Source organism: Ictidomys tridecemlineatus, chromosome 2 (genome assembly GCF_052094955.1).
Source record: "Ictidomys tridecemlineatus isolate mIctTri1 chromosome 2, mIctTri1.hap1, whole genome shotgun sequence".
NCBI lineage: Eukaryota > Metazoa > Chordata > Mammalia > Rodentia > Sciuridae > Ictidomys > Ictidomys tridecemlineatus.
Window position 1 is genome coordinate 186,796,661 of NC_135478.1, and position 15,674 is coordinate 186,812,334.

Here is a 15,674-nt window from a genome sequence, read left to right on the forward strand (position 1 = left end):
TTTGTCTATCTTCTATGCTAAGAACACTATTGGTCCTGAGTTGATTTCCCCATCCCTCTGGGAATTCCTCTGATACTTCTCCAGAGACATCCTTTCTCCCATGACAGGTAGGGATACTTTCCTCTATTTTGACTATTTCTTGGTCTCAAAGAAAGATCCTGTCAGTCAGGAGAACCATTACCATGTCAAAATTTCATTTTAATTTACTAGGGAAAATTACAGGAAGATAAACATTAGGTTCCTTTGAATTTGAGTTGCATAGTTTCATTTCCTAAAGTTGAACCTTCTTTACAAAACTGTAAAATATTGTCCTGGGAGCTAAGTTTTAGAAAATTTTTTCCTAGTTTATTCTCTTATTTGTGATGGAAAAAACTTAGTATGTCTGTCTATAGCTGTGCATCCACTTAATCTTATTTCTCTTCATATGGGAGAGGGTCATGTGGAAAATGAGAGGAAATAGTAGAGAGAACAGGAGTTGGGAATTGGATAGATGGAAATGTGGGGGCTTCCTTACATAACACGGAGTTATCAGAGTTAGAGGATTAAAATGATGAAGTGAAAACTTGTATCTTTAGAGACTTTCTTTAAAAATGTAAACATCACTGAGAGTTTCGAAATTGATGTTTAAACATTGTTGTAAAAAAAAATCAACATTTACTAGTTGAAGAGATTGTCATTTCCTGTTAGGCAGTGTCAGTGTTCTGATCATTAGGGAAAATGGAAAGATTAGGTATGACATATGGGACACCAGAAAATGAGCAAGAAAGGGTAGGGTCCAAGAATGTCAGGAGAATATTTAGGAAGCTAGAAAAGGAGGGGAGGGACTAGCAGGACCATTAAAGAGAGTTTTACCAATTTTCTTTTCTCACCTGGCATATGTTAGCCTTGAGGTAAGGATTGTCAAAGTCCTATATATGATAAAAATCACTTATCATCATAAAGCATTGATCTATCTCATCATTTTAGAGATAAAGTTTGATGACTTAACCTAGTAATTTAAATATTTGTGCATTAAAGAAAAACAAATATATCAGGTAGAACACATAAATCACATGCTTGTTTTAAGTTAAAATGAAAAATTCACAAAATCTGCGTGTCTATTGTAATTAAATCCTAGCTCAACATGAAATCTGTTTGCAAACAGTTTCGATGAAAAGTTTGGAAATCGCTAGTTGATAATTGTGCCTAGTCTGTAACTAAGATAGTTATACGCCTCCCACCCCCCCCCCAAATCAAAAAAAAATAACTGAAGAAGAAGAAAAAAGAAAGAAATCTGGTTAAGCAATATAGACACAAAAAGAAAATGATTATAAACAAAAATGAAAAGATGTGATGCTTACTCTTTCACATTAAAGGCTCCTAGGAATATTGTATACTTGTGGGAACATTTGTTTCAATGGCATTATGAAATTCTCAGACATCTTAAGAGAGACTACAAGAGAAGTTAAAATGTACACTCTGCTTGTCAAAGGAAGGCATTAAAGAATCCTAGCTCTTAAAAGTCTTTTCTGAGGCACCATGATTGTGGGTATTTCTAGAGAGATATTACTACCAGTTTTAAAAGTCATACTTCTCCACAATTTCTAAGATGACAATACCAGAATATTATATACACCTCAAAATATAAACATCTTGTTAATATTGAATGCTTCAAACTTAATCTGAGCATTTTCTGGATGAACAACAACAACAACAAAAGTTTAAAAGGCTTTATAATTTGATACACTCATACGGCTACTTGTCCTGTGCAGCCATCAATCATACCCATGAAGTCTGACGCCAGAGTTTGTATTCTGAACTACTATTTCATACGGCCTGAATGGTTTTCCTGTATGAAATGTTTTTCTTTGTGAATACTCCTAATTTTTCTTCATGGATTTATAGAAGCAAGCAATTCTCCGTAGACATCAATGTAGTTTGCTGTCTCAAAAAGGGAGGAAAACAGAAAAGATGAAGAAAATAAGTCTACAACTTTATAAGTAAAAAGTAGATACAGATTCACATGAGCATTTCTGAGAATTAGGTGCAATTTGGATACTTCATAAATTGTCAGATTTTTAACTACTCGGGTGCAGTGACTTGCACTATTACCTGGCCATCTTTTCTGGTACCAAGATTTACTTAGTACTGAAGGATCAGTTAGCATGGTCTAGAAGTGCTCATTTGTTACCCAGTGATGACAATTACCTGTCTCCTCCCCTCATAGACTCTTAATCTCTAAATGGAAGAGTGTAGTCAGCCAAATTTATAGACATCCTCATTTGAGGCAAGGACATGAAATCCAGAGATTATGTTGAACAGCAAATATGCCAGCAAACTAAGGCCATGACACAGAGAGTAAATAACACAGGAAGGTGCCCAACAGTCAGCAAAGCCAGGTGATGGCTGCCAAGTGCCGGTTACTTGAACAATGGCCGTGTGCCAGGCTCCCAGGATTGGGTTAGAATTAAATAATTAACCCACAGGTTTGGAAGAGCTCACCAGGATGTCAGATAGAATCCCAGTGACCAAGAGGGATCCCCACTGACTGAAGCAGCTGCTGCTTCTGCTATCACCCCTGATGCCAGAAACATGGACTGAATTCACTTCCATTTTCTCAGGTTTCTAATTACACTATGAGAAGCATATCATGTTTTTACCCCATGTTCCATCAAAACTTAGCTGGATCAGATTGTTTCTTTTCTAAAGTGTCACTGTAAATATATTTCAGAATTTCTCAACATCATGCTCTCAGCAGCCTGCCTCTCTTTCTCCCTCATGAAGCAGAGTTGATTCAAGTCCACTTTGGGACATCTTTTTCAAAACTATTTCAGACTATATATGCCATGGGCTCTCCTCCATATTCCAACCCTCTCCACTGCACTGAACCCAATATCATGCTCCCAGCTGTCTGATTCTGAACCCACTCACCAGGAACAGGGACATCACTGCCTGTCCTGCTTCCCTTTCCCAGGTTCCACTCTTTTGACACCTCCATCTCATGTCACTCTTTCCTTGCTCTAAAACAAGGCTGTGTCTGTGGTCTGGACAACAGTATATGCTTATGCAGTGTTCAGCAGTTTTCAAAGTGTTTTCATGTACATTGTTTCAGTTCTGCCCTTAAGTGTGCTTTAAATTTAAGTTTGTTGCAAATTAAAGAGTGGTTTTTATTCTCACAGTAAAGATGAGGCAAGGATGCTCCAAAGATGAACAGACTTCCTCAAGGGCACACAGTTAATAACAGAGAAGCAATTCTGTGGCCTCAAGTCTGGCATTTACACCAAACATATTTGTTCTTGCTTCCCTTTGTCACAAATTGCTTGTGTAGTCATAATGTTTCCTACTCTAGAATATAAGGTACAGGGTTCTGCCTCTTCTCTGGCACATAACTCATTTTTTTTTAAAAAAAAAAGCATAATAGGTGATCAAATAGAGTATGAAATTACCATTTTAAAAATATAATTATACTACTGGAGAACTCATTTTTTAAGATTAATAAATATAAAATGTAAGTTCAAGCCCTTTAAATAACTTTGATTAGTTAAAATCACAATAGCCGTGTCAGAGAAATAGATCATTTTTCTCTCTTTTAAATTGAAAGTGTAATGTGTCAGTAATTTCCTGACCCTTAGATACCTGAAAAATCAAATACTCAGCAATATGAAATCATCTTTATATTCATTCATTCAGCAAACACCTATCAAGCGTCTTGTTGGTGTAGGCACAGTTGAAGCCTATAAAATGACATGGGTTTGTATGAATGGTCAAAGATTCAACAAAGAACAAATGCTACGCCCTGTCACCTGAGGGGCATAGATGACATTGAAATTTGGGCAAACAACTGAACTAACATATACTAAATACCTACCACATCCAAAGTACCATGCTGGATGCTTGACAGTCCTTTGATCAGTGTATAGATTTGAAACCTGAGCATGAAAAATTAAGTTAAATAATCCAAACAAATTGCCCAGATATAAATAGGATTTGAACTTAAATAAAAATATACTTAAAGCAAAATAAGATTTCTTCACTTAGCACACATTATTGGCTCCACATCCTGAGTTGTCCACTTCTTCAGCCCTTTCTTGAAGTTAATTTCCTTTGCAATCCAAAACTGCAAAACTATATAACAAATAACCTGCAAGAGTCACTAAACTAGAAAAAAGAAATAATCCCCAAATATGTATGAACAACAGATAAGTACCTTTGTTGGCTTTGCTTGCCAGCTCTGACAGTCAGGGTGTCTACATTAATTAAAATGCTACATGACAAAGAGGAGAAGAAACATATCATCTCCTCAATAGACATGGTGTGAGCATTAGGGGCAATATTGTGGCAGGCAGTATAGGAGAAGGAGCTATTCAAGGAAATATAGAAAGGGCTTCACATGGATTGGGTAGAAAAGTGAGACAGGCAAGTAGTATTATTTTCAGAGTTCTGTAGCCCATTATCACAAAATAGTACTGTTGTCCTGACAGTATCAATAATCATGTGGTTGCCACACGGAGCCACCATAAATATAGCCATATCTCATTAATCAGTAAGAACATCTGCACCTATTACTCATGCAGTGAATGATGATTTAGCAGCTGTGCATGCTAGAATAAGGCTTGTGTGAGATTTGGAAAATAAGGATAATACTTATATCATTTTGATAGAAACTCTAACTTGTATGATTCATTTTATTCCCTTTATGAATAAGTACATATTATCACTCCTGAAGAAAGCAAATAATGATTTTTCTGCCTTAAGCAATGCACATGGCTGTTAATATTTGGTAGCATGCATTTGGTTAATCAATAAAACAACCATAAAGTAAATTGCTTTTTTTGTATTTTGTTGGAAAGATTTCCATTTGCTTTTAAATTTATAGCAACTCAATGAATTTTTATAAACTTTTCTGTGATTGAGGTCTTGAGTGATCTGTCTTGTCTACTTATTTACATTTTATGTCATGTGGTTCTGAACATGTACTCAGGAAACCAGTCTTTTCAGATTTAGATCCCTGTTCTGTCTCTCAGAGCTGTCTGACTACTTCTCATTTTTTCTCTCTTCGCTTCATGCATTGACCCTCTCATTCCCTAATTCATTCACTTCAGTTTTTGAAAGTGGCCCACTCTCTGTTGTCTCAAACTCTACCTCAGCCAAACTGCTCTCCTTGGATTTCCATTGGGCAGTTCAGTTACCACTTCAAATTCAGTAAGTGAAAAAATAAAACTCTTCTTTTCTCCCCTTCATATGACTATACATCCCATCCCTTTTGATTTGCTCATAGCTAGATTTCTTGAGTGATGTGTGCTCATCATTCTTTATTTAACTCTCTCCTCATGCCACTTGGTGCCATCTGACTTCTACCACCAACTCTTCATTGAAAATGTTTCTTATATTCTTCTCAGCCATGCTTTCATGACAGTCTATTCTCCAAGCTTTCCTCCAAAATCCGTTGACTGTGATCTTCTCCTTCAGGTAATCTTGATGTACTCTCATCTTAGGTCTTTTACTGGTAGAGATCTATAGAAAAGAACAGTGAGACGACTACTTGGGATCAAGGTGCTCTTTAGGAGCCTTTGCCTCTTTTAGAGGCACAATTCCTCCTTTTAGAAAGGAAAGAAAATAGCACTGGGCAGAGAGAAGAGAGGAATGAATACAAGGACTATCAATGCCACAGCAAACCAGGCATTGGTGTCTCAAGAGAGTATTGCTCATTAGGATGGAACTCTTGGAACCAGAAAGTCCCATCCTTTCTATGCCTACTTCACTCACCCCTCAAATATTAATTACCTTGGGAAGGTCTTGACCTTGGATGAGAAAGATTTTCTCAGCTGAACAGACCTGTAGAGAGATGTCAGCTGGAGTTTCTCTACTAACTCTACTTTCTGTAGACTTCTGATTTCTTAAAGGAGGATCTGAGAAGCATATGTCAGTGTCTTCCACAAGGTCCTTTGTAGTTTGTATTTTACAAACCTTATTTAAATATTGAGACCTATCTGAAACTGGTGACTCAGAAACTCTACCTCAGCCAAACTGTTCTCCTTGGTTTTCCATTGGGCAACTCAGCTACCGCTTCAAATTCAGTAAGTGAAAAAATAAATAAATAAAACTACCAAATACCACACCACAACCTAATTTGAATTTCCAGCAGTATTTGAACAGGATACCTTCAGTTGTCTCATTGGTTCAAATCCAATCATTTTCCTCCACATAGGGACCCAATTCCTCACACATTCCTAATCATTTTAATTTTACTTGCCTGGCAAAATCTTAGTCCAGTAAATCCAGTCACTCAACTACATTGTGGTTACTGCCATCCTGATGAATGTGTCTAGAAAAGAAAGGTATTTGTATCCTATTGAATTTCTAGCCAATAAGTTCAATTAAATCTTTAATACTTTAGACATTCTTCATGATTATTTTAAAAATTATTTCCCTTTTGAATGCCATTGACTCAGATAAGATGACTGAAGATCCTCTATTAGTGGCTCTCAAACACAATGAATTCCAGCGTATTCTGTTTGGTACATCACTTAACTGGAAGCTATATCATTACTTTTCTATAGGTAATGAGGTTTTTTTAAGTAAATAGTATTCTAACACATTTGTGATCCTATTTTCATTAACACCTAAAATTCATGGAAAACTATTTCCCCTTGAGAGGATGAATCTTTACTTTCTTCTTTATAAAACAGTGTATTATACCAGAAAGCACATTTATTGCTACAGAACAAAGTAAGAAAATGCAAAAAGGAGAAAAAGAAAGAAAAACAGCATTTATTAAACCACCTTCTTTGAAAGACTGTTTTACTAAGATAGGTGCAACAAAAAATCACATCTTTTAAACATTCTCCAGTCAGTTGAATTGTCTAAAATGATTTATCATTTCCAATAGATTTTATTTGGTAATAAAGAACAAGTTACACAGAACCTCAATGCTTCTTAGTGCCTATGAATGGTTATATACCTAGCCAGTGTAATTTCCTTTGTGGTTTAAATAACTTTGTGCAAAACCTGAGGGAATCATAAAGGGAGAATCAATTATGATACTTGTAAGCACTATACATTACACAAAGAAAATGGTCGACAAAGAAGGTATAATAGAAAATTTTGTAAGACCAAGATACTCTATTACATTTTCATTGGTCAAGGAATGTTTCACTTTTTAAGACTTCTAGAAGCAAACAAAATGTGTTTATGTAATCAAAACTTTATCCTTTAGTCTCAAGTAGTACAATGCCTCCCAAATATTACAGTTCAATTAGTCATGTCTGTATATAATCATATATCTTTATGTAAATAATTGGCAACATATCATTAAGAATTTATCCTATATTAAGTGATTATGTGGAATCCTTACAAGTTTTCCTTTTTCGTAGAAAAAATAAGTTACCAAATAATTATAATACACCATATTAGGAATAGTGAAATTATTTAAGTTTATTTAAAGCACATATCATTCAGCATGATGGAGAACTCATATAATATTCTCTATGATTTTAAAGTCTTAGGAAGATACTCTTCTGGGTTTTGTGTGGGCAAAGATTATAAAGTCTTGGAACAAGACGTATGATTGCTGGATCTTATGGTCAGCACATGCTCGGTTTTTCAAGAAACTGTCAAACCATATTTCTATGTGATTCTACCTTTGAGCATTTCCACCAGTAATGAATGAAGGATCCTGTTTTTGCAAGTACTGCTGACATGTGGTGGTGTTGTGTTGCAGACTTGGGCATTTTAATTGATGTTCAGTCGTATCACATCTTTGTTTTAATTTGCATTTCCCTGTTGACAAATGATATGGCACACACTTTTATGTGCTTATTTGTCATTTATATACATAATTTCCTGAGATTTCTCTTAAGGTCTTTGGCTCATTTTTTAAAAAATATTAGTTTTGATTAATTAAATTAATCTACATAAAGTTTTTATTACATTTTTTGTTGAATTTTAAGAATTCTATGCATATTTTGAAAAACTTCATATGTCTCCTCAAATGTTTTCTTCCATTTTGTAGTGTGTTTTCTGATTATTTTGAAAGTGTGTTTTGTAGAGCACATTTTTTTTAATTCAATGAAGTCTAGATGATCAATACTTCGTAGATCAGGCCTTTTTTGTTGTATCAAAAATGTCACCACTTTCTCTTATTATCTTCTAGGAGTTTTTATACTTTTGCATTTTATAGTTATATCTGTGATAAATATTTGAGTTAATCTTTGTGAGGGCAAAGGATTTATTTTTGTGCCTATCAATGTTCTGTTGTTCAGCACCATGTTTTGTAAAATGTTGTTTTTGTTCCATTCTATTGTCTTTATTCTTTTTCAAATATCACTTAACTAGATATACATGCATCAACTTTGGTGCTCCTTATTCTGGCCCATTGATCTATTTGTCTATTATTTGTCAAGACCCTACAATCTTGATTATTGTCATATACAGTAAGTCTTGATGTTGGGTGAGTATTATTCCTCCAAATTTTTTCTACTCTTCTAATGTCATGCTGGCTATTTTGGATATCTTTTCTTTCCAGAAAAACTATAGAATTGATTTGTTGATATCTACAAAATAACTTGCTTGGATTTTGACAGTTGCATTGACTGTACAGATGCAACTGGAAAGAATGGGCATGGTGACAATATTGAGCCTTCCGATTCATTAATATGGAATCTCTGCTTATAATTTTAGTTCTTGTTTATTTTGTCAGTTTTGTATACACTGTAACAGACTTATACCTAAGTATTTAATTTTGAGGAGATGCTAATGTAATGTTATTGTGTTAATTTCAAATTCCATTTGTTCATCGCTAATTATAGAAAGTGATGACTTTTTTATGAATGAAATTTATTTATTTATTTATTTTTATTGGTTGTTCAAAACATTACAAAGCTCTTGACATATCATATTTCATACATTAGATTCAAGTGGTTTATGAACTCCCATTTTTACCCCAAATACAGATTACAGAATCACATCAGTTACACATCCACATTTTTACATAATGCCATATTAGTAACTGTTGTATTCTGCTACCTTTCTTATATTTTGCAAAATTAATATATTTGCTTAGGGTTATTTTATTTTTCAAGTTGCTTTTCTATAAATAAAGAATAGTGTCTCTCTCCAGTATAAATTATATCATATAATAATGTTTTCAGATATTTGATGGATATTTGTTTACAAACAAGTATTCAATTTTTCTTTGAAATCAAGAATCAACACATGGGATAAATTCAAACTGAAAAGCTTCTTGTCAGAAAAAGAAACAATCAATGAGATGAAGAGAGAGCCCACAGAATGATAGCAAAATTTTACAAACACACATAAGATAGAGCACTAATCTCTAGGATATATAAAGAACTCAAAATACTTAAAACCAAAAATACAAGTAACTGAATCAATAAATGGGCCAAAGAACTGAACAGATACTTCTCAGAAGATGATATACAATTGATCAACAAATATATGAAAAAATGCTCAACATCTCTAGCAATTAGAGAAATGAAAATCAAAACTATTTTGAGATTTCATCTCACTCCATCAGAATGGCAGCTATTATGAAGACAAACAACAATAAGTGTTGGCGAGGATATGGGAGAAAAGGCCCATTCATACATTGCTGGTGGGACTGCAAATTGATGCAGCCAATATAGAAAGTGGTATGAAGATTCCTTGGAAAATTGGGAATGGAACCACCATTTGTCCCAGCTATCCACTCCTCCACTTATGCCTAAAGGACTTAAAATCAGCATAGTACAATGGTGCAGCTACATCAATGTTTATAACAGCTCAATTCACAATATCTAAATTGTAGAAACAAGCTTTAATAGATGAACAGATAAAGAAACTGTGGTATATACTCAGCACTAAAAGAGGATAAAATCATGACATTTGCAGGTAAATGGATGGAATTAGAGAGAATCATGCTAAGTGAAGTAACTTAATCCCAAAAGTTCAAAGGCTGAATGTTTTCTCTGATATGTAAATGCTGATCCTTAATGGGGGTGGAGGAGAACATGGCAGGAAAGGCAAAACTTTGGATAGGGCAAAGGGGAGGGAGGAAAAGAGTGGGGGCATAATGGTGGGAAAGGTGTTGGGTGAGATGGACATCATTATCCTAAGTACATGTGCGAAGGCAGAAATGATTTAACTCTACATTGTATACAATCAGAGAAATGAAAAATCGTGCTCTATATATGTCTACTATAAATTGAAATGCATTTTGCTGCCATATATAACAAACTAAACTAAATAAATTTTTAAAAGTAGTAAAAATTAAAAAATGCTTCAAAGAAGAGATGAAACATACCTGCTTTTGATATGCATACCTTTAAATTTAAAAAAATGACATAATCAATAAATAAGTGTCTTTATAGCTTGAATTTCTAAGAGAATAACATGGTATGTATATAAACAAGTAACCACAAAATATTTTGACACTGTTACAACAGTTAAAAAAGTGAATATATTTTGAGTTTAGGCATTAGAATAATGACAAAATAAATAATATAAATGTCTCAAAGGAATAAAACTGTTGATTATAATTATTAGGTAAATATATTCATATTTATTTAAACATCCTCTTTTATTTGAATACTGTACCAGATTTTTATAAATAATGAATCTATTTGAGCCTTGTACCAACTTGGTACAATATTTATCAATCAAGGCTTAGGAAAACTTCTCTATGATATTACTATGAAATAATGTGAGGTTTTTTTTTATACAGAGATAACCAAGAAAAAATAATTCAGAGAATTAATGATGACTATTGAGCGAATGTGCCATAGTTTGCTTGTTCTTGGGAAGAAGAAATGACAACATATGTTCCCAACTTTTGAAAACTCCTTTATTTACTCAGAACATACCTCTGTCTCTTCAAAAGGTTGTTTTTATGAATAGCTTTAGCAGAAGCTACCTGCGGGAGACTGTCACCCAATAATTCATTATGGTACTATTCTACTAGGAAAACTGATTTGCTATTTTCTCAGCTCTGACCATGAACCAGAATTATTTTTCTTTTCAAATTGTGCTCAGTTATGAATGAGGAATCGTCTTCCCACAGGCAGAGAAACTTTGAGAGAGCAACATTAGCCATTCTGACTCTGAACATAGCCCTGTATAAGCAAATCTGACAAAAACGTGGTCTCTAAGCTGTCTACCTCCCTGCCCATCTGTTTGGATGGCATGCTGCCCTCACAAAAGAATAAACTGCCAAATAAAAACAATACAGTCAAGGGAAAATGTCTTAAATTCCTCTACAGGAGCAGGGCTGGCATTGCATATGCTTAATTTTGATTTTGGTTTTTGTTTGGTTTTACTTTTGCTCTCACGTCTCCATTGCCAGAGGAGAAGAGAAGGCATATAAGTGAATCTTTGAATAACACTGGGAGAGGGAACTCTCAGAAGTAAGCACACCAATACGTCCTCATTAAAACTGGCAAGGTGTGAAATTACCAGCATCCCTCCATCAATGTGATGATCATTGTCAGTGGTATCATCCACATTTACCAAGTTATACTCCTTATTTAAAAAAAGAAATGAATTAGAGTGAGATAAAGAAAGTGCGATACTTGCTTCACAGAACATTTTGCAATTAGACATTAGGCAATTGAAGAACTCACTAGTAGTGTTCATGTAAGATAAAGGAATCAACCAATACACACTTCATTCAAATGAAGTCCCCTGAAACACATCAACATCCAATCTAACATTAACCAAGCAATAGGAATGATCTCAACCAGAAAACTTTCATAATATTGTTTTGGCCTCACAGTTTTTCTTTCTTCAAGAAACCCAAGTACCTGGATAATAAGCAATGAGACTAAAACCTTAATAGGCCTTTATTTTAGATGACTTTGTTTTTGTTGTTGTTGTTTTGTTTTTGCTTTTCTTTATGTATTCAGTGTGTATTTTGTCTTCTTCCAAAAAACAATGACATTAAAGCCAAATATGTGTTTGCTGCAATTTTTTATTTCTCTTTGTGCTGTGATTACAGAAGATTGGCATTATAAATTTTCATTGATAATAAAAAGGGAAAACTATTTTCCCAACTAGTTTTGGTTCCCAGAGATGTGGGAAGCTATAGGACAACTGCACACCTACCTTCATGGTTTTTGCATGCAAATGATGCTGTCTATAGTAAAATGTATGTTGGCTTTTGCATCTAAAAAGTAAAGACCATTTTTTTGCTGAATGTTGCCTCTCTCATAATGCATACTTCTTGATGCAGATTCTTTATTTCCTCCAAGTTAGATATTTTATGTTATATCTTATTTAGATATATTCTGAGATAGGATTTTTCCACTTAGTCTTTTCACATGATATCACTATATAATATACAATCAAATATGCAAGTACATTATATAAAGTCATATGAGGACCTTAATAATTCAATTGCTAAATCCTAACATCTTTCTATTAATGCCATCTTTATAAACTGTCATTTCAAAAGAGCCGAATCATCAGTTACTTCTTCCATTCATCCCTGTACTTCACATTTCTGAATTCCAGTGCCAAACCCTGTGAAATGCATCCAATGAGTAAATAGCACTTGTCTGGAGTCTGATAAGAATGATTTGATGAAAGGCCGCTGACCCTACAGAGTTTAGGGAGATTAAAATAACAAAGTAAATCCACCAGAAGGTTAATATGGATGTGCTCCAAAATCTAAGAGCACAAATTTAGAACCACCTCCTCCATTGTCAAAAGAAGAAAATAAGTGAGGATGACACAAACACTCCACAGTTTAGTGAATTGACTCTGGGGTTAACAAAGTACTTGTCTAACATGTCGTACTTGCATAATGAAGTGTGATTTAAGGTCATCAACTGATATTCATATGGGAAAAGAATTTTCAAAAGGGAAGACCAGGTATGAAAAAGTCTTATGAAGGGAAGTAGCATGAATTTAATATAGCAAAATAACTGGATCCCAGGGCCGTGGTAAAGGTCCATTTGAGTTATCAGGAAAATGTCATAATCCTCATGAGCTCCTACCTTCCTGTCTGGGTGTTCTTCTGAAGCTCCTGGATAGCTACTTAAGCAAGGTTTAAATTTTTGTCATATAATCCAACATAATTGAGCATTTTTGTAAAGAACTATAATAAGTATCAATTATGAATATAGAATGAAAAAATGAAATAGAATAAATGCAGCAAAATAATGGTAAATGTTCTGAAATATATGCAATAGCTGTAGAACATGATGATGATTTCTGTGAAAGAGAAAGTTCATCTTAGTAAAAATATGGTAGATATTGAATGCAAAATACATCCTTTTACAACATGTTTCTACCTCAAGTTTGCTATTAGTTTTAATATGTATCCAAAAAAAAGTAGACTTGATCAGAGGCAAGAATTCAATTGCTTATTCATACATTGTGGGATTCCAGAAGGTATAATTATAGGAATCTATGTATGTTTATACACACACACACATATACACACACATACACATGCACACACACACACATATATGGCACGCTAAATCATGATTATATGTAAGTATATTTTTTTTATTATATCACACATCAGTTTTTTCTGTGGCAACTGAAAGTTAGCTCTAGTAAAAAGAAAAAAAAATAAATGTTAACATTAATGTTGTAGATAAGGTACAAAGATGACTGATATAATGTTATAAAATACAATTGTATTTAGGTTGTGAGTGTTTTTGAGATTGCTTCAAAAATTAGTGGAATGAAAAAAAATAAAATAAATATTACATTACATATTTTTCCACCTAAAACATTCCCTAAATAAGCTAAACTATAACTTGTTAAGCTAAACTATAACTTTTTGAGTACAATATTTTCTGTAGTAGAATAAAAATATTATTTTGAGAGCAATACATTATTGTAGAATAAGAACATCAAATGGATTTCAGGGAGGAGTTAGTTGGACAGTTTTAATATGCACCTAATATTTATCTCTAGGTAAGCTGTTTTTCAAAGGACCGAACTAGTAACTTGTATTCTTTCATTAACTTATTTGTGTGTTTGGGGGATTTTTATATTGACATGCAAGATTATTAAGACATTTGCACAATCAGTTCATCTTAGAAGAATATTTCATTGAATTAATTCTTATGATATGAAGAAAGTCAATAGAATGGGAGAAAATATTTACCACCTATACCTCAGTTAGGGCCTTAATCTTCAGATATGAAGAACTCAAAAATCTCAACACCAAAAAACAGATAACCCAATCAATAAGTGGGCTTCACTCAACAGCCACTTCACAGAAGAAGAAATACAATCAATCAACAAATACATGAAAAAATGTCCAACATCCCTAACAATTAGAGAAATGCAAATCAAAATGAAAATTTTATTTCATTCTAGTCAGAATGGCAATTATCAAGAATCAATTAACAATATTCAGTGATAGTATACTCATAACATGACCATATGAATATATATAGTAGCTCAATTCATAATAATTCATAATAAGCAATGGAACCAACCTGGGTGCCCTTCAACAAATAAGTGGATAAAAAAATGTGGGATATATACACAATTAAGAATTACTCACCCATAAAGAAGAATATTATGACATTTTCTGGTAAATTGATGGAACCGGTGACTATCATGCTAAGTGAAATAAGTCAATCCCAAAAAACCAAAGGCTGAATATTCTCTCTTATATTCAGATGCTAACACACAATAAGGGGGGTGTAGAATAAAATTTCAATGAATTAGAAAAAGGGTAATGAAGGGGGGATGGAAATAGGAAAGACATAAGAACATATCAGACATAAATTTTCTATGTTCTTGTATGAATACACAATCAGTGTAACTCCACATCAGGTACAACCACAAAAATGGGAAATTACACTCCTTGTATAATACATCAAAATACATTCTACTGTCATGTACAACTAAAAACCACAAAATATAAATAGAAAAAGAAAAAAATCTTTAAAAAAATTATTCTCATATGTGGTTACTTTCAGACCATTAGTTTCACCATTTTCATCACATATGTAGAGTTTGGGGGAATAGATTTGTTCATGGAGAACTGTTCTTTCTCTGAATACTCCTCGTTTAGATGTGCAGAGGCATGCAGACTGTGAGAAGTAAACTCACACATAATAAATCATGATATATATATATATTGAATCACGAAATACCCGACTTTTGTAAAAATTCTTAAAATTCAACTTATCTGTATACAGTTCTGCTCTTTTTAAGGCTTTAGACATTCTATTATTAATGGAAAGAGAAATTTAATTTAGAGGAGGAATATAAACTCAGATTCAAAAATATCTTTGATTATGTATCTATTGTACTAGAACTCTATAATACACAAACAAATTTTAAGAATTGCATTAGTTATTGCTTGGAAAAGATTGACTTTTCTGATTTTACACTGAATTTATACATTAAAAGAAGAAAAGAGGTTAGACAATGTATCACCCCTGAGGAAATAAAAAAGGACAATAAAATACCAGGTCTCTGAAAATTACTTTTCAATTTCCAAGGTCCTAGCCAAGCCAGTTACAAAAGTGAACTTGGACCAGAATTCCATTTCAGTACCATCTTGAAGGACACTGACTATCTCTCTCATACATCCTTGGAAGGAGGGCAAACGAGTGTTATCCATAGAAACTTATTTCTTGTATGTTCTCCATGACATCCTTTCCTTGGAATGTTAGTCAGACAATGGGACAAGGCAAGCTGGTGAGGTCACTGCTTATATGGCCTAA